Source organism: Poecilia reticulata, linkage group LG14, assembly GCF_000633615.1.
Source record: "Poecilia reticulata strain Guanapo linkage group LG14, Guppy_female_1.0+MT, whole genome shotgun sequence".
Classification (NCBI taxonomy): Eukaryota; Metazoa; Chordata; class Actinopteri; order Cyprinodontiformes; family Poeciliidae; genus Poecilia; species Poecilia reticulata.
The window spans coordinates 15722951-15743320 of NC_024344.1; the positions used below are offsets into that span (position 1 = coordinate 15722951).

The 20370-nt window shown below is 40.3% G+C and overlaps 1 protein-coding gene across 4 annotated transcripts in view; it reads right to left on the minus strand.

Annotated features, from left to right (window-relative positions):
- flrt1a (fibronectin leucine rich transmembrane protein 1a) overlaps positions 1–20205 on the minus strand; it is a 73280-nt gene extending 53075 nt beyond the window's left edge. For 2 of the 4 annotated variants that reach the window (XM_017308710.1, XM_017308711.1), the window contains exon 1: positions 7954–8432. The gene's annotated coding sequence lies outside the window, so the exon portion shown is untranslated. Of the gene's footprint in view, positions 1–7949; positions 8433–19353; positions 19442–19991 lie in introns of those variants that run through there. The other 2 variants (XM_017308712.1, XM_017308713.1) reach the window with 2 other exon arrangements.
- Positions 20206–20370: the final 165 nt, after the last annotated feature.

The following is a 20370-nucleotide window of genomic DNA, read 5'->3' on the forward strand; positions in this document are numbered from 1 at the left end:
ATATAAGAAAAGATACTTGTGTCTTCTAATTCAGCTAACTTGTTTTTAAAACTGCATTTGTTTGGTTATGCATGTTTTCTAATATATTTCCTTCCTATGTGTAGCCTCAGCCTGTTACTGGAAGGAAGACGGGATGAATATTAAAACAGTTTCAGTCTCCAAACACAGCAATCTCATGTACGAACAAGAAAATATTGCCAAAGGCAAAAGAAATAAAAAAATAAACAGACTCTTTTGAGACAAATTGCGATTCTACTCCAGCTCAGTTTGCTCTCACAAGTAGCTTTAAGCTATTGATGTCTGTTCCTGCAAGGGGCGGACGTTCAACGTTCAATTGAAGGAACTTTTGGATTTACGAGACGTCATATATTTTGGAGCATTGCTGCACTGTAAGGTTTCACCAACATTCATCTTTAATCTGCCAGGGAACTGGTCCCCATTATCACAGCATGCAATTTTCCCAGTTTACTTATGACAAGTATTAACCATGGTTCAATTTCAGCTAGCTTGTAATCAATAAATGGCTCTTTTTTTAAAAAACGGACATGTCACCGTTTTAGTATCTTACATACATGAATGAACTGAGCCACTTCTTTTTTTAACTTTATACAACCTTAGTGTTTTCAGAATGATAAGTTGCCTTATGGCAAACATTTCTTCCAGTTGATTCATATCATATCACTCATTAATCACATTGTTCTCAAAAGTTATATCTGTCACCTGTAAGACAATTTTTCAATGGTTCAGTTGCAGTTAGCTCTAACTATTTATGTAGTAAATATTTTTTTTATTTAAATGATTATACATCATTTTTAGACAACTATTTAATATTTTAACTACACATTTAATATGCACCTGTAGTAGTAGTTGATTTTTTTCTATCAGTTTTCTATCAAACTGAATAAAACTCCATAAAGCTAAACGGCGGATGTTAACAGAGTCTATTAGCTTGCTGGAAGCTGATGTCTTTTTGTCAAACTTTACCTCTAAATTAGATTTCAATAACTTTATCTATTCTGTAACTTAATAATTTTAAAGATGTCATTGATCTAGTCAATCCACTGTTTCTACAAGCTAAGTGGTGTAAGCTAACAGAAAAAAAAAACATGAGATGATATCAAAGCAATGCTTCTCTTTTTGCTAATCATTTTAACAGTCCAGCTTCACTTTCTGTACATTTTTAAACATAACATTTAGCTTTTTAATGTTAAAAGAAAAGAAAAACCATGGCATTACTTTCTAGATCTGGTGTTGGGTCTTAACTCTGTTTGAAACCAAGCAGCAACATCTTTCTTTTAATTGTGCTCCTCTTTCCACAGAAGCCTAACTGAGACGCATCCCAGCTAACCCCTGGTGTACGGCTAACCGAGCTTGGAAATGGAGGCCCAAATTGAATGATGTGCCACCCCACTCCAATGTCACCATCGATCTTCACAAACAGCTGCCTTGGCCGTTTCAAATGGAGAAAATTGTATCTGCCAACAATATAAGCAACACGGGCACCATTTTCCAAATATAAAACTCAAAAATAGAGCCAAGCCCATCACTCATTAGAGGGGTGGATAAATTTACATTACATCTACTAATAAGCTAATTATCAGTAGATAAATAACCCACTACTCACACTATTTCTTTCAACTGACAAAAAAAATGAATGAGCTGGGTCAAAGATATTTTTGTTTTACATATTTATGCTAAAAGTGAGAATATTTACAACTCCCCAGTGGTTTGTAATGCCTCACTACTAAATCATATATGATGTATTTTGCAGTCAGCGTTGCAAGAATCAGCGGCAATTACAAGACAACTGGAAATGTTTTCATCTCCCTTCATGTTTTATTTGCCTTGGAAGCGTTTCGGTTTGAGGAGCATGTGCTGATCCTGTCATTCCCACCCCGCCAGATAAACAGCAACTCGTAAAACTCGGGCTTCTGCCGCGCAGGGTGGCAGGGAAGTTTACAATAAATGTCTGGATAAATCCACAAAACGCGCCGTTGCCAACTCTCCTCCAATGAAATACGCTAATGACCACTCGAAAAGTCACACTGCGAAGCCGAGGCGACGCCCTAATTTACATGTGGATTAGGTTAATGGCTATTTATTAGCGGAATGAAGGAACTTACAACAAGATTACGGGGGAATGAATTTTGCGACTTGGAAACGGGATAAAACTGGGTTGTGGAGATGAGGGACGAGAGGCGCCTTCTGTCGCAAAAACAAAGTCTTACAAAGAACCCGGTCCAGTGAATTTGAAGTTTTAAGCAGCAGCTTAATGTGTGGTTACCCTGCAAATGTTCAACTAATGAATTTTTAGTCATGCCCACAGATAGAAGCTGTAGCACCACCAAAAAGCCACAATGGCTCCAAAACACTCTCCTTCACCTCTTTCCCTTTCTTTCTCTTCCTCCACTTCAAAATGCTTTCAGTAGACAAAACCAGGGATCTTATTAAAATACCTGACATGGGTAAATTAAAAAATATGGATTATAAAATACATCTTCAGTCGTTCTAAACCACGGCGTTCCACTGGGTTCTGTTCTTAGTGTTGTTTCATTTCCTTCCTTTTCGCCATCTTTTCCTCATCATATAGGCATGTTTTCTGTCACAGCCTTTTCTATAGATATTCAGCTTTCTGCTACATTAGCGCAGCAGTTAATCATTATTTTATTCCCTCCCACATGTATGGATGTGATTCTGTTTCTACGCCTCACTAAAAGGTATTTTCAACTTCATTTGCCGCTTGCCCGAAATGCACTTCAGCGTGAAGATCCCCATAATTTTTCTCTTGAAGCTCAGTTCTTAACCTGCCATTTAAATATGCTAGTCCATTTTCTGTTTCAATTACATCTTGCACATTTTATGTAGCTCGTCTTGTTTTGCCTCTCTGCTGTGGCAAAAAAAAGCAGGAATTACAAATTTTGTAATAACTTCAAATCAATATTGAGTACAGATGCTTTATGGCAAAATCACTTTCATTTTAGCGCCAATATCTGTTTTAAGATGGATTCTTTGTTCTCACAGATTTCCACCTGCTGCCCAACACACACACACACACACACACACACGCGCACACGCACAGTCGTCAATTCTTTCACCTCCAGTAGCAACAATGGATGCTGGCGAAGGCTGTCATTCCTCTAATGACTGTGCTGTCGTGAATATAATGGTGATGCCGTTGCGTTTTATAGACAGGAAGTCCTCACAGTCCCCATGCGAGCAGAAAGCGCCGACACTCAGAGCCACCAGCAGCCCCTCGCCGATCTCAAACGGCGTCACGTCCATCCAATTCTGCGAGGCTGCTCTGCAGCCATGCAGAGGAGGATGCGATGGGGAAAACAAAACAACGTGGAAAAAAATAGGAGAAGGTGGAGCTGTGATGTTGCAGATATGCATCCAGCTGATCCCTCTCGATCTTGCTTGCTTGATTTCTCAATCGCCTGCTGCGATATCGTAAACGCATCGCCTCCTCAGCCTGTTTTGAACAGCTAAGCCGCGACTGTTGCGTGATGTGTTGTGGTGGCTAATCTGTCAAAGATCAGGATGAAATGATCTGCCCATCAGTCAATAACATCAATACGTCAAACGTCAGCCGGTAATGCAGCCTCGCTCTCGCGGCCGACTGAAACGAGCACTTATGATTTAAGACGAGCTTATCACTGGCAGCAAACAACGCGGGCCTCTGATCTGCTACAGGTTGCCAAGTGAGGTACTCTTACAGCTCTGGTCATTACTGAAAGTAAGCCTGAAGGCCAAATGCAATTATAAACGGCTCCCTACACATTACCCTGCTTATTGCATAAGCTGCAGACCTAAAACATTGCGTGCCTGCCAGCGTATTCTGTTTCTACCATTTTTCTTGAGCGACGTAGGAGTGATTAGCAAGCACCTTGGTATCTCATTCTTGAAAACTTTCGAAGCTGGAATTAATTGCTAAACACAAAACCAATCTGGAGTATTTCTTTAGCCCATATGATTTGTTTTTGCTGTGTCTACTGGGAGACTCAACATTCTTCAAAGAACGCCATTTTGTAGCACGTAATGCCTCCTGATCAGGCTTCGCTGAACCTTCTCATTTCACAGGTTGAAACAGGAAATGCAAAGATGGTACAAATGTGCAGCTAATTAATAGGTGTAAGAATTATTTACACTTAAAAGTCGTGATATTACTTTTTTAAAACTGGGCTGAGTTAATATTTTGTTCATTTGCGATGGCATTAGCCTTCATCAGCTTTAAAGTACTTAGCACAAGCTAGCGCAAGGTTTTTTTTATTCAAATAAAATTAATCACATTTAACTAATTTTGTTGATGTAAATATGTTCATTTTAGTAGCAATGACATAAACCAGTAAGATAATAATGAACAATATCTCTACACCAAAATAAATAACATTTTCCAAAACTATGATCCTTAACTGCACCTAAATTTACCTCTAAAAAATATTTAGTTTAGTCCAATAATTATTTAAGGAGTGGGGGTATCTCAAAGCTGCCTCTCACAACCTGGTGGTGTTAATGTAAAATCCTGACCCCAACATGGCAGCCATCGCTTTCTCCCAGAAGGCAAAGCTCAGAGCTGGGAGTGATGGCAAACCCCAGTGGTGCGGAATCTCTTCAATGTCAGAAACTGTACTACTGTTATTTTGGGACAAACAACTATTAGCACAGTAGAACAGCCAATTAATAGTTTGTTTTAGCAGCTTTCAGTAAATGCATGCAGCCATGTTGGACACTGAGAAAGGGATTGGTCAGTGAGCTTCGACTTTTGATTTGATTTGGATTTCTGGATTCAGAGTGTTTTAAGGGGGGGTTTTCCGACTGAGAACTCAGAAAATCCAACTTCCGACTTCAATTAAATTTGTCATCAGGTCACTAAAAATAAATTAATATATTATGGTGTCTTTAGGTTTTTAACATGATCATTTTTAAAGCAAAATATTTGTACTTAAGCAAAGAGTTTTATTACAGGTTTACTCATCTAAGTTGTGGGTTTATTCTTTTCAACTCATGCTTTGGTATTGATAACATTAGTCATTAGGCATTTAACCCATTTTGGGGCTGGCCTGCATTGGATTGGTCCATATTTAACCCTAGAATGAGCCAGCATAACAACCTGAACTGGGTTGTGGGGGGTGTTTTGTTAACCCAGCAGTTTCTAATAGTATGAACAGTAAAATATGGAATAACATAAAACCGAACAGGCAATCAGAAGTTTTGTTCTCCTGCAATAAATCAATGTCCTCGGTGGTGTAAACAGCGTTTGGCAATAACTTTAAATCAAACATCAAACGCGACGCATCACACAAAGACTCGTAACACTACAAAGACTCCGCCTGCAACACTTTGGATCTGCTCTGTCTGCAAATGAACAAGACACAGCCTTACCATTCAATAACCATGTTAATACCAAAACATCTAATGGCACTGGAAGAGGCTGCATTGTGCCCAGGCGGCTCATGCATTTGCAAATCTCAATAGCTCGCATCTATTGATGTGCGATGGAGAAATGCAAATCAGTTCAGCAACCCTCAGCAGTATCAGCGGCAGAGCTGCTAGAAGGATTTTGCTGTATTTTTATTTTTTTTTAAAGGTGAGTGGAAGTCGTATGACTGTGCAATGTAATCAGCGAGGCCATTCAGCACTGCTGCCATGATTACTGCCAGACGGAGGCCTCGCTGCCAGCGAGTCAGAGGCCAGCCCGTCCAAGAATACCTCTTCCAGCATCCACAAGATGAATTCCTTTGGAGATGCCATCTGTTTGTCTATCGCCCGAGTGCTACGAACACAGGTTAGATCAAGCCGTTACATCAGGCGTGTCTCTAGCCTCTCCTCATCCATGTGAGCTCTGGTTTTGTTTTCCTCTCCCCCGTTCGGTCCAGGAGATTAAGAGAGCTGCAATATGGAGGAAAGCCGGTGGCGTTGATCATCTGGATTGTTCCTCTGCCATGATCAGAGAGTCCTAGTTAAATTTTGGTCTTGTTGGTGTTTCAGAAGCAGCAACTGAAGCTATCCCACTGGTTCATTTTGCCCAAACATCATTTTGAACCTTTGTAGTTTTATGTTTTTTTGTACCCCAACTTTGTGCCAATGGGTATCTCTTGGGTCTCTTAGAAACCCTTAAAAACTGAGAATTTAGCTTTTTTTGTGTGTGTGTGTGTGTGTATTTGATTCATCTAAAGAAAGGAAATGTGCTTTTATGATTTCAACATATATCATCAATCAGTTCCATCTAGTTATTTTGTATAGATAAGGTCTTCTAATGTGTCGTAGTTTATACAACTCAGAATGCCAAAACAGGGATCAAAACCCAAATAAATGGAAAATTTTGAAGAGGCAACATAGAGAAATAAATGATACATATTGAGAGCATATGTATAAATAATAATTCCCATAACCCATGAAAACACTAAGCTACAAAGAAAAATAAACGGCTACATAGCAGTTTAAGTTAGTAATAATGTGCAATGAGATTTTCACAGAACAACCTTGAATCTAAATACCACAGTCTCATGACCTGTCTGTTCATCCACTGGCCAAACCTGCTTTCCCTTGTAGGAAGGAGGGAGTCCTGCACCACACACACACACACACACACACTTAAGGGTCCAATTTAGAGGGACCTATGAACCTAAACGTTGTGTTTTGGGAAGCTGGAGTACCCGGAGAGAACCTACAACCTTCTTGCTGCCAAGTAACTGACACACTTTGCAACAAAGATGTAAAAGTAGAAATGCCAACAGCTTTGCTGCTTGAGTGTTAAACCATCACCATCCACGTGCTTCTGTCGGCTAGCTGATCGCTGTTATCCATGATGAAAATCTGTTTGTAGTTTTTAAGCTAAACTTCGGCACAGGTGTAGTTTACTAGGCCTAGTTTGCCAACAAAGATCCCAAATTATTTGCGTACAAAAAAGAAGCGGGAAGGGTAAGAAAAAAATGGCAACATAGTTACACAAAGTGGATGGTGCAAGCTGAGCCCAAATTGTTCAAATAGGAAGGCAAACAATGCAAAAATTAGCTGCCTTATTATTTATCATATTTTCTGCCCCATCAGTTTACACTTGCTCACTCTCTTATTCTGTAAAGCTAAATATTTCTCAGTTTTATGTTTAGATTTGGATCATGTTGTGTTGGTTTCAGCTGTTTTACAACTCTAATGACAATTTAATGGGCATAAATGGTGGTAGCATATGTGTGTGTGTGTGCGTGTGTTTGTGTGTGTGTGTGTGTGTGTGTGTGTGGAGGGGGGTGATGCTGTTACAGACATTATAAATGCAGTAATTCTGTCCACAAGTCCTTATCAGATAAAGTAAATGGAAATCTAGCAGGGTGGGGCTTCTGAAACTTACCTGATCAAGTTGTTGATTAATCAACACCAGAGGGAAAGGAAGGAGGTAAAAGTCTGCACTAATCATGGAGAACATGACATATCAACAGTACTACTAACTATATCTAGAAATAAATTATTTGGTTAAAAGCATTTGAAATGTTCCAACTGAAAAAAAAAACAGCCTTACTGTGCTGTTTGATGCTTTTGCATGAAGCCAATCAATCAGTGCAAAATCCCTGAAGCTTTCATGCTCTCCCCTCTTTTGTTAGATTTTTCTTTCTTTGCTTTTTTTTTTTTTTTTAAATACCCACGCTGGGCCTTCGAACCAGAACCCAGTCCTCACATCAGGCTGCCAGCTATTCACTGACAGCCGCATCCTCAATCATTTGCCTTGGCATTTGCGGAGAGCCGAATGTATTGTCTCGCAGACAGACCTAATTGTTTCTTGAACCGTGCCATGAATATTGGTTGAGTAAGAAAGAAATAAAGAAAAAAAAAAAAAAAGGGAGATACTTGTTGGGGCTACAGCGCGGTAAAACACTCCTGAGGTGATTTTTCTTCTTCGCACAGATCGGATGACGGAAAAGCATATTGGCAGTCGGGGCACATCAATCAACGCTCACCTACCGGATAGTGTTCGGGGCTGCCGCTCTTTCCCTTTTCTCCCTCCCTTTCAGTCTCTCTCTCCTTTTCCCTCGGCTGGTTCAGGCAAAGTCCCCCGGATTTGGCCACCTTTCTCCCCCGCACGCTGTCCTCCAGAATCAGGTGCGATCGCAATCTCGCCACCGTTGTATTCCCATATGTGGACGCCACCGCAATTATGAATGCTCCAGTAGATGAGTGACTGGATACAGCCCGTGTGATCATGTGCTGCCAGCCCCTTCCTCTCCTCTTCCCTCTTTCTCTCTCTCTCTCTCCGTCTACTCTGTGCAACTGCTCCCTCCGCCCGATTATCTCCCCGCTGCGGCACTGGCTGCACGGTAATACGGAGGCATAAAACGAGCCGGACTCGCCCGCAGAACTTGTGCGGGGTTTATGATGGTAATTAGTCACCGGAGCGGTCCGTGCTCGCTCATCCGTTGCAGGCTTGGGAGGGGAAAAAAAAAAAAATGCGCTGGCTCTCATGTGCTATTTGCACTGAATAAATTGGCCCCGAGACGCGGAAACGTGTTTTATTCTCTGAAAGAGAGAGAGAGAGATGGGGGGTGGGGTGGGGGGGAGAAGAAGAAGAAGAAGAAGAAGAAGAAGAAGAAGAAGAAGAACCCTCCAATGTTCCAACTGAGATTGGTGGAGAAAAGAAGGACAACATTGATGAAAGCCTCTATGCACGCTCTCAACATCTGTCCATCTATGATGCATGGTTTAATTTGTTTATTTAAATAAATATATATAAGTGCAGTGTTCAGTTTTATATGTGCCCCCTTTACTTTGATGCCCCTAAAAGAAGTAAAATAATAATGATCAAAAAGTACCTTTAGAAGTGAAGTGGTCTCTATCTATCCATGGATAGATAGAGATCTGTGAACACTGTGACCCCCTGGCAGAGCTGAAACTTAGGCGTGTTTCTCAGATACTTCGTGTCAACTCGTGGAGCTTTTTGGAGTCCACAGTGTCCCTCTTGCAGAGTTTACAGCGACCCGCTTCCTCTGCCGTCGTCAAACATCCGTGGAAAAGCAGATTTCAGGGCAGAACATCAGAGCATCAAAACAATCATTTAGGAAATACCTGTAAAATAAAAATAATGTGTCGCCCATACGATGATTTACTTCTCGTTTCCTTGTTGGTCAGTAAGTTAGATACTGACGTTAGCCGACCGGGGAACCGTCCTCCACATGCAGGCTGAACCCCATTTTGTGGTGTGTAGCGAACTCTCTTCTAGCCCCCTAATGACGCTTGCAGTTTGTTGTTGATCCATGAGACAAAATCAAAAATCATCACACCCCTTTGGTTTCCTCAGAGGACACAGGCAGCTCTATGTTGCTGTCACGATACCTATTGAGCTCAAACACAGTTTCCACTGCCTGCTACTTTTTTTTTTTTTCAATTAAAAATGAAAACCTAAGACAAGCAAGTCTACTTTTTCCTTCCACATATAAAGTCTTGCCCTCATTAATGCTGCAGCCCGGGCAGCGGAGAGCACAGCTACCAGCGGTTGTGTTGTACGGGCTAATGTCAACAACCTTGTTTGAGTTCATGACTCAGTGTCAGCAGCTGATGTTGGTTTACAGTCGCTCGCACATTTTCAGACGTGTTAATTAAATGTGCCTGCCTGGTGATAGAACATGGACTCGCCCCGTAATGCTGTATGCTCAGAGTGATAGCGTCGCTGTCCTTGAGGACCGGGTCTGTCTGGCTCTGGGCTTGGCCGGCTGCTTGCGTTGACTATCAGAACGGGYKCGCCCGCATACTTTCTGAGGTGCGTGCAGACACATTTACACATCTGTAGATACGAAACACAAACACAGGACAACACTGGCCTGTCAGTTTTTTGCTAGTAGCTTAAGCTAACCTGAACATTTTCAAGCCTCCTCCTGGTGGACCGATGTCTCCGTCGACCATTTTGAAAAGCTAATTTCGTACCTCTCTCTTCCGTTTTTTTGTTCTCCGCCTCTCAATCTGTACCTTATTATCATCAGACAACAACACGACTGAAATAGAAAAAAAATAAATATACGCATCTCCAATGCATTGCGTGTGGCGCAAACCCACTTTTTCACCACCGACTGGCAGGACGGCAGAGGAGTCCAACGTTTCGCAACATGGGCCAGAATCCCAAAGGGGCCATATTGTTTTTCTGATTTGAAACACAAAATAACTTTGTTGTGAGACATATATATATATCCATCCATCAACAAATTACAATATTTTAATGAAACAAAGTGGCAACATTGTTGTCCTAATAAAAGGTGGACAGTTTCCTAACCTTTTGGTTTATTTGATCTATAAAATCTTTCAGTGTATCCAATGCAACAAAAAGGAAACCTTTCTTCAAAAATGGAATAAATGTGATCTTTTTATTTATTTAAGTAAAAAATTGCTGGCTGTTTAAATTAAAATTATAAGAAATAACATAAAAACACTTGTGGGGGGGGGCACACAAAATTGTTCAAAGGTCCATTAACGGCCCCTGAGCCGCATTTTGGACACCCCTGCAGCATGGCCTCTGAATGTGAAGTGCCCACCTCGTTTGACTTTAACTAGACCGACTCACACCTGAGTCAACGCTGCTGTAGAGGAATATTTGAGGGTCTTACCTTCATACCATCACCGTGTGTTTAACTGTATGCTAATTGAGATCGTGATGCTCAACGTGACCTTCCCCCCCCGCCTCATCCGTCTCTCACAGCGCCCAGCTCACATCCAGGACTCAGTGAGGGAGCAGCTAACATCTGACCCCTCTGCGATATTTACTTCATCCTTCCTTCCCCCCACCCTGCCCCTCACGCGCTGCTTTCCGTCTCTGCCGCGTTCCCTCTCCATGGCGTCTCAGCGGGAGTGGGAGTGTAATTACGCAGTCAGACGGTGTTTACAGACGCAAAAGCGCCTTAATTTATTCCAACAGTTAGCAGTAATTTCCCAGTTTAATTTATAGCTCCTCCACCCAGTGGGAAAGTGAGAGAAGCAGATAGTGAGAAAGAGAGTGGGGGGGGAGAAGGAGGAGAAGCATATGGACCTTATACTGCTAAACACGGCCACCGCAACTTCTACAAGGCGCGTTCACACGTAAAAGGCTTCATTATTGGTTTAGCTGCGCATTTAAGTTGTTTTCCCCCTGATCGGTGGTTTGGGTTTTGATTGCGTTCACAGGGGAAGGAATGCAAAGCAGGAATGTTCCATCAACGGCGCCTCGCAGGAGTATTCACACTTCCATGGCGTCACAGAAGAGCTTCCATTAATTTTATTTTTACTTTTATATGATGAACCAATTCAAAATAGATTACAAATGCAAAGTGGAATGGAATGGTTTTGAAAATATTGTCAGAGTAAATATCTGAAAAGTGTGGCGTGCATTTGTATTTAGCTTCCCTAACTCTGATACCCCAAAATGACATTTAGAAGAAATTATCTTTAGCCACCGTATTAGTATTAGACCCATATATCATTTTTTAATCTAATTAATTAGTATTTATGTAAAAAGTACTAGTTCCACTGGCAGATTACTTAACTCAGTACAAGATGTTTTTTCTTATGCATTAAGTGAGATACTTGCAGGGCTTCTCCCAGAAAACTTGATAAGCCCGGTGTTTGGGCACCTGGGCCGTCGTGTTTTTAAGTTGAGAAATATTTAAAGTTGACAGGAAATTTGAAAATATCACTTGATAATTATGAGTTATTGAAAGATTGGAAGATTCATATCTGAACAAGTTAAGCCTGGTGACCCCGCCAGGCTTATAATACATTGGGGAAAACTCTGAATCTGAACTAGCACTTTTTCATAATCAGTGAGGCATAATTGACTTAAAATATATCTTATTAAAAAGTTACTTGCAAGTTAATTTGTCTTATTTCAAGACAAATTAACTTGCATTCATTTGTAATCTCATTTTTATTCAGGTTTTCATTTTTTGGCCTAGTTTCTTTAGGAATTATGCCAAAAAAAATACATGGCAAGATTTTGTGTTTTTGCAGTGAATGAAAATGCACTTGAGATTTTTTTTTTATTTTTATGAATTTTCCTTCCATTTCACAACTAAGCTCTACTGCATGTGTTGTCATATCCCAACGAAATACGTGATGCTTGTGGTCGTAATGTGTCAAAATGTGAAAAAGTTCAGGGCACATGAATAAATTTGCAAGTCACTGGATGTGTTACTTGTGATGAAAAAAAACGACAAACTCTCCTGTCATCCTGTCCCTTTACAATCTGCTCAAGCAGACAGCAGACTGACAATCATGTCATTTCAGGCTGCAAACTGTGTAAAGAAGACGACTGAAGGCTGGATTAGTTTGTCCTCGCCGTCATTAAATCATCGCTGTGACCAGGCAACGTGTCACTCTTTGGCAAAATGCAACACTTTCTGACTCGTAAGCAGATTTTCAGCTCATTTTGGATGGGATTTTTCTGCGAGCGTGGGGTCCTTCCACGCTCAGAGAGCATTTTGACTTCAACGCTTTCTGTGCACTTCTTCACTGTGAGCATTGATTACGTTTGTGCTGTCGCCTCACAACAACTACAGTGGCTTTTTATTGACTTTTTTGGGCGGCCGTGTAAGGCCAGGTACAAAACCTTAATGACCGCACCGAAAGACTTGTGTCAGGATACCCAGGAAAAACAGCCCGCTGAACTGAAACGGCTGCTACGGAAACACGACTTTTCCGCCTTCAGCTTGAAAGCAAGATATTGATGGAGCACTTTAGTGCAATTTGAACAAGCAGGGGGGAAAAAACAAGGACAATTGAGCTAGGACTGGAAAGCATGATACCAATCTTTGTCAAATGTCAGAGCAGTCCCAGATACTTAAAAACACGGGGGTGGGGGGGGGGGTTTAAGAAAGAAAACATTTAAAAGCTGAACAAATCTGCTTTTTTGCAGTTTGGCAACGATATTGGTGCTGAATATTATTAATGACGCCGTTCTTTACATTTTCCGTTTTCTCCATCATCATGCACAAACGTTCACCACAACGCAACCCGAGGGATCCGCGAAATTGGACAAGTTTAATTCACACTTACTCATCGGGCTTTGCTTTTCCTCCAGAAGATAAATTGCATTTAATGTAATGCTAGAATGAGCTTAGGTTCCTGGACATCCAGCAGTACAGCTGAGCAGTAATAAGATAATTAGCAGGAGTACAAAAGTCAAAGCCACTGGGGCCTGTGAGCACTTTTAATGGAGAAACACCAATTAGAGAAAGCAGGGGGTTCTGAAGGAGGGAGGGAAAATAAAATATAGTGGGCGATTAAGGTAGGGTGGTCAAGAATGACATGAAGGAAGCAGGAAAATTTAAAAGTGGACACACCCTGACAGGGACGCTGTGGCTAACTTTGTCCGTTTTGCACCAGATAATCAATTTTTCCTCTTGTAAATAGGCTGACGTGTAAAACACCAGTGACAGAACATGCAAAGCCTTACTTCATGCAGACAGATAGACGATAATAATACATTTACTACACGCTTACATTACTTCTCAGGGCTTTTCTAGAGATGCAGCTACATTGATTTTTTTTTTTTTTTTAAACAGGAATCACAAGTTACATTTCCCTCCAATCCACAGTTCAAATTACACACACAGAAACAGATGTACAGCATTGATAAAAAATACGATTCTCCCCTTTGATGTTTTACTCTTTTTGTTGTTCACACCAGTCAATCATGATCAGCAAAACATAGCTTTTTTGACTGAAACAAAACACACAAAACAATTAATGTCAAGTTGAAGTGGCGCTTCTTGACCATCTTGGTAAGAAAAAAATTTGTACGCAAGAATTGATTATCTTTGAAATAACACCAAACAGAAACTTGCCTACAATCATGACAGGTCCTTGAACTCAACCTTATTAGAAATGTAAAAACGATGCTTAGAAGACTTGATGTTCCAGGAACTCAACCAGTTCAAACGAGCTTCACCATTACCCAGAGTTACACCAGACGCTTGTGGATGACTGCCAAAAGTACGTGGTTTCTCTGCGACTCACTACATTTATTGAAATATTTACATGGGTGTTGATTTGGAAAAATAAATGTTATTGATAGCAAAGGGAAATTAAATTCCACCAGGTGTTTGCCAACTGCTGATGGCTAGTCTGAAGGAGCTGAGTGGGGGAGACCCGAAAGAGGTGTGGAATTAATCAAACATGCATGAAAGAATCAAGGTCAAATCAAAAAAGTTGATCTTACTTGATGCTGCACCTTTAAAAATGACCACAATGGTTTTAACAGAAGTCTGCTTTGAAGCCATCAGTGGCCTCTGTCCTCATCAAGAGTAGGAAGTACAATAAACTCAACTTAGCATCCTTTCTTTCTTTCAGGAGCAGCTATACATTATGTGAAAGAAACACCAAAAAACAAAAAATGTCTGACCTATAAAAACAGGCCAGACTCAAAAGTCAAATTCAGTTTAAGTAGAAGTACTTACACCTCTACGCCTGGGAGCTAAAGGCTTCCTTATTCCCCCTCTCAAAGCCATCCGCCATTTTTATATCAGTGATTTTACCCCACGGTTCACAGGAGTGGTCCGTCTTTCTTCACCATGGTCCGTTAATGTGTTTCCAGGCTGGGCTGTGAACTGCAGCCGGAGCGTCGTAAAGACTTGAGGCGGCGCTGGACCGGCGGCTGCTGCGTTCTGTGAGGTAAACTCGCTGTTCCAGTCAAAGGCAACCCGTGGCTTTGAAGAAAACCATACATGGTTATGATCGCTTCAGTTCTGTGCCATGAAAGGCTTGACTGAAGGCATCATACAGCGCCCAAACTATGCTAAATATAGCGTGTAGCTCCACGGGGAGCGGCACAAAGGGCTTTTATGCAATTTCTGCTCACAGTAGTTCTCCTCAACACCTGTAAACACACTCTGATGTGTAAAATCAGTGGAGTTTCCCATTAACGGAGCAGCGCTGTGGCATCTGGTGCGCGCGATACAAGTCAAATTTGGGCATTTTAGTTTAATAAAACACAAAAATAAGGAATACCTTAGAAAACAATTGGGTGGGTGGATTTAAGAAACGTTAGATTTACTCCTTCAGCGACTTCAACAGTCTCCAAAAACGACAACATTTTACTCAATGTCACACAACTCATGTATGAATCAACCCCTCTGTGTGGCCTTGGAAGGTATTTTTTTGTTTCATGGTTTAATAGCGAAACAAACAAGATACCTTTGCCGTTTTATGTGAGCGTGACCACTCATCTCGGGAGACATTTTCTGAATAAACTCTGTGAAAATGGAGCCGCTGGATGGTGCATTCATTTTGGAGAAAACATCCAAGAGCTGTAATACCGGGCCTGCTGTGTCAGAATGAGTCGGGGTAATGAAAAATCCCTGAGTGTGCTTTGTAAGTGCTCCTGCCTTTCTCTTTTTAAATAATTTTCATCAAATGAAATTTAAAATCTTAAAGAAACAAATGTGAAATTGTCATGGAAGTCCTAAATGCCCAACAAAAGGTACTCAGCATCCTGTAATAATCTGTTGAAGATTAATTTTAATTTAATAAGTGCAAGTTGTGAAGCTTTTAACATTGGTCCGTTTTACAGCCATTTTCAGAAACCTCACTTTAATTTTACATCTAAATATGTTTTGTAAAAGTATTTCTTTGGCTTTTTTGAGCATTTTGTCACATTACAGCTACAAATATTAATATATTTTATTGGGATTTTAGATGAAAATCCAAAAACAAGGCAGCAGATAGCTGTGAAATAGAAGGATACATTATTCTTAAATTGAAAATAAAAGCAAACATTTCAAACCTGTAGTTCTTTAACTACATGCCGTACGTCAGAGTCGACATATTTCTCAAGTCAGACAGAAGATCACCCAGTATTGCTTTGTTTGTACCTATGGACATGTAGCCGTCTTTGTTGGGTTTGTAGGATGAATGTCTGGAACGTCTGGTTTCATTTGGAGAGTTGTGAATGCATCATCGAACGCTAATCCGTCTAAAAACCAGGCATCGGTTCAGTTGAAGTGAACTCTGGTGCTATGCCAAACTGGAGACCGCTCCAAAAGCAGGAAGCGGACTACAACACGGGGCATTTTGGGTAAATACAACCTAAACAAATGTGAGAGTTTAGCGCTAGCAGAAGAAGTGACTTGTGGTCTTTTACCAAAGACAAAAGAGAAATGCAACCTCTAAAATCTGATCTCACTCCATTTTTGTTTACAGTTTGTAAAATGACACGACAACCTTCAGAGGTTTTCGTGTCGTTTCCTGACACTGGTTCTCGGTGCAGCGCCACCACAGGTGAGGAGGTGAACAGGTTTTTTAAACGGCTTGTTTCATTTGACACGTGTGAATGTGAACTGCACCAGCTAAAAATGTAACAAAACGCTCCTATCGAACTGAATCTAGACTATTAGATGTGAAAACACTATTAACCCTGGCAACTCCTAGTGTTTACAGTTCTGCACAGAATAGGTGGGTCAACTACTTTTTTTATATTCACTAACATGCTCTAACAAACCACCTGGCCTTCACACAACATATTGAGATTACATTTTTGCTAATGTGGTGGCTTCTAAACTAAGATGGTTGCGCTCGATCTTAATTATTAGAGCAGTATTAGAGGTGTTAGAGCAGTGGGGACTGAATACAAATGGGCTAGTACATAATTCTCATATTTTATTTGCCAATTATGGCAGATGACAAATCCCCAATAAAACATATTACCTTGTGAAACTGTGCAAGCCTAAAAGATATCACTACTTTTTGCAAGGATTTGTATAATCCATAATCCGCACGTCTTTCTCATTCAACATCTTCAACTAGCGAGATAAAACCGAGGCAAAGGTGTCACATTCAAACTACTGCCATAACTGGGGGAGATTTCTCTTTCATTTGAAAGTAAATGGGTTCTGAGCAGAACCATAACAGTGTCCGCTTTCCAACCATTTCACTTCTCAATGGGCCCTCAAACTATGAAAACGATCACACTCTCACCTGCTCTGTCACTTACATTTTAATGTTCGGTCTCCACTTAAAGCTTTCGCCTGGCTGCGGTTTCACTTAAGAAGCGCATAAAATGGGCACTAGGCGGGTACGGCGTGTCATTAGGCCTTAAACAGGAGGGGGAAAAGGATTGACCGGGCTGCGGACGAAGAATGGGACAAAAAAAAAAAACGGTAATAAAAGAAGGAAGGAAGCAAGGAGGAAAAGGTTTTCATTTTTAGCCTTTCATGTAAGTCCCACAATGCCGAAGCCATCTAACCATACTGATATGTTTAGTGATCCATTATAACATGATAACAGCCACATTGGCAAAATGAACTGAGCCAGACCACTCAACTAAACACAAAGCAGCTGTCAAATTCAACTTAAATGTCACGAGCTGGCAGCTGCTACACCCAAATTGCTGCACACTTTTTTTTTTGTTTGGTTGTTTGTCCTTGTGGGCAGCTTGATTATATTTATAAAAGTCATTTTGGCCTCATCTGCTACGTCCGACCTTGTTTCCCCTCGCCCGCTAAATACTCCCGAGACCTTTCCTCTCCCTGCTGCCATGAGGGAGGCGGCCATTACAGTCCGACTGGACTCCATCAACCTGCTTAGCGTCGAGGCCCAGAGATGCTCCTCCATTTTGCCAACACTCACCCGGGCAAAAACATCTATATACAGAGTTGACGGCTCATAAAGATATAGTCCAGTGGTGTGTGGTGTTGTTTACAAATGCAAAATGATTAATAAAAAAAATTACAGCTGGTTATTGACGTGGGAATTTTTGCAGCAAATTTTTATTTCAGTTTATTTCTTGCCAGTTCACAACAACGAAGGCAAAACAAAACACTGATGCAGAAAGGTTGATTATCGAAAACTGCAGTTAGATTTTTGGTTCAAATTATTTCATCTTTAATTAGTGCAAAAATAACTACAAATTAAAATATTCTTAAAATGTGAAATGSTCATAACAGCATATTGTATTTTTTGAATAGCAAGACTTTTTGATTTACCTACCAAATTTATCCAATCTTACTGAGTAGTTTGTAAACAGATGTTTATACTTTAATTTGCAAATAAAAAATAAAAAAAAGCTAAATGAATTTTGTATAAATATCAAAGAAACTTTAGTAAAATTTACTTTTTATAAATGTATTAAACTTGTCAAAATACAGCAAACGTTTTAAAGAAAGGGTGACTCAAATCCTGTTTCTTGCTGAGAATTGACTGAATATTTTCTCTTTTTTCCAGTTGAGCCCAGATGAATCTGAAAACTGTTTTTGCCTTTCTTCTCAAAAGGCAAAAACGTGGAAAACCCTCTGAGGTTTTGGCTGTACAAAGACTTTCCTGCAAAACTCTGACTTCTTTATTTGTTTAATTAAGATTATTGTATGCTTAGTTTATTGTTGAGCAGTAAAGAAAAATGATATAACACTATAATTTTTTATGATTTCAATGTTTTTAAGAGTGATGAGTTTTTGGCTCGTGGGTCTGTGTAATTTAATGATTTTGGGCCAGTTCTGACACCACTGATCCAAGGAAACCTGGCAGATTCACTCGTCGTAGAAGAGAATGGATAGTTGCTTCTACTGTGTCGTTGACTTTGCAGAAATGATCATGAGGATTTGGGCAGCAGAAGGGAAGAAATGTGTAGCAGAGCCTGGTGCAGTGTGAGCAGCAATCGGCCACTAACTCACTCAGAAAACACAAATGGTCTGTGTCAGTGCTCCCACCCCCATACTTCACAGTTAGGATATTATTTTGTGGAACTGTAAGTTTCCGTCTCAAGTATTCAAGCTAAATACTTTGATTTTGATGCCATTTCTCCAAAACTGTATCGCTGGTTTGCAAACTGATCTCTTTGCTTTTATTCTGGGGTTGAAATTCACATTTTTCACCAGAATCCAAAACCCGTCTTCTTCCTGAACAGCATGGAGGTTGGACATCCCTGTATTCTTTATTTTTGCGTAGACTTGATATCTTACTTGACTTTTTTTCCCCGCCCTCTATTATGTCATACAAGGAAGCGGTGTGTTTCAGGTTTTGTCTTAAAAAAATACATCCCAAGCTCTATTCTTCTTAAATGTCATGAATTAACCTATAAAACGCTTAACAAGCTGCTTAAAGATATAATGACCCCACTATCATCTTCTAGTTGCTTTAGTGGGTTTTATTTTTGCCTAATATTCCTGAAATCCATGGCTTGTTATCACACACAAGTTATACAGAATGAAAGAGATAAAGAGGACAAATAAAAGATACAAATAGATGTACGGTTGTCTCCAACCGTATGTGATRTCACAAGAGGCATGTGTACATAAGTAAAGTTAATCTTGACAAGTCATTGCAACTGAAATAGAATAAAATGACCGCTGCATGTTGTTTTATATGCAGCAAACTGTTTCAAACAAGGTTTGACGAATTTCAAATAAAAAGGTCGACCTGTTAGCTTTGAAGTCGCACCATGATCCGGAGGCAGACGGGGCAGATGTGAAGCATTCCTGGCACTGAGGAGTTTGGCATGGACAGGCTGAGTGGGTTGTCCAGGAAGGAAGGAAAGAAAGAAGGAAGTGTGGGTTAAACAACAGTTGTAATACTGACATGCAGCATCTCATATACAACCATTCTGCAAAGCATAATGCCAAAGGGGTACTGTAGAAAATCCCCTTAGAAAGYCAAGTATTCTAATCATGAAAGTGTCTGATTACCATTGGGTGCTGTGGGGTTTCAGTCAGGTCCTGCAATAGACGTCAACTATACCTGAACAACACACACGTTGTGCAGGACAATGCAAAAACTATGCACCACACCAAACAGGCATCCAGTAATATGCAAATAAATAAAAATGCGCCACGTAAAGCAACAATGCAGCCCAACAGTACATATATCAAAGCAATATATCAATGTACTAACAAAATACACAGCACACATAATTGAACAGCCAGCAATTTAGCAAAACTTTTCTATGTTCCAGTTAAGCCCAACATCAACCCAAACTGCTCAAATAGCACATGAACAATTCAAAGAAAAAAATATTCACTAAAGTCTGAATGAGAATGTAACAAAAAAGTGACACTCACCAATTACTTGTAAATAAAATCCATAGCTTGTTGTGCTACGTGCTAGCTGTTAGCCACTCGTAGCGCTCATAGTTACGGTCTTTAAAAGCCTTACAAAGTTCTTACTGGTCTGTTTTAGTAAACCCAGGTTTGGTGCGGGTTTTCCATTATTAATAATGTCTTTTTTTTTATCCGTGAAAGAGCATCTTGAAAAGGGCGATTTTGATATGTCTGCCACTAGGTTGAAGCTGATGCGGCCGCCATTTTGAAAATAGGCTACCAAGTTCACTATCAATCAATCAATCAATCAATCAATCAAATTTTATTTGTATAGCACATTTCAGCAGCAAGGCATTTCAAAGTGCTTTACATAATTAAAATAAAAACAGAAATAAACAGT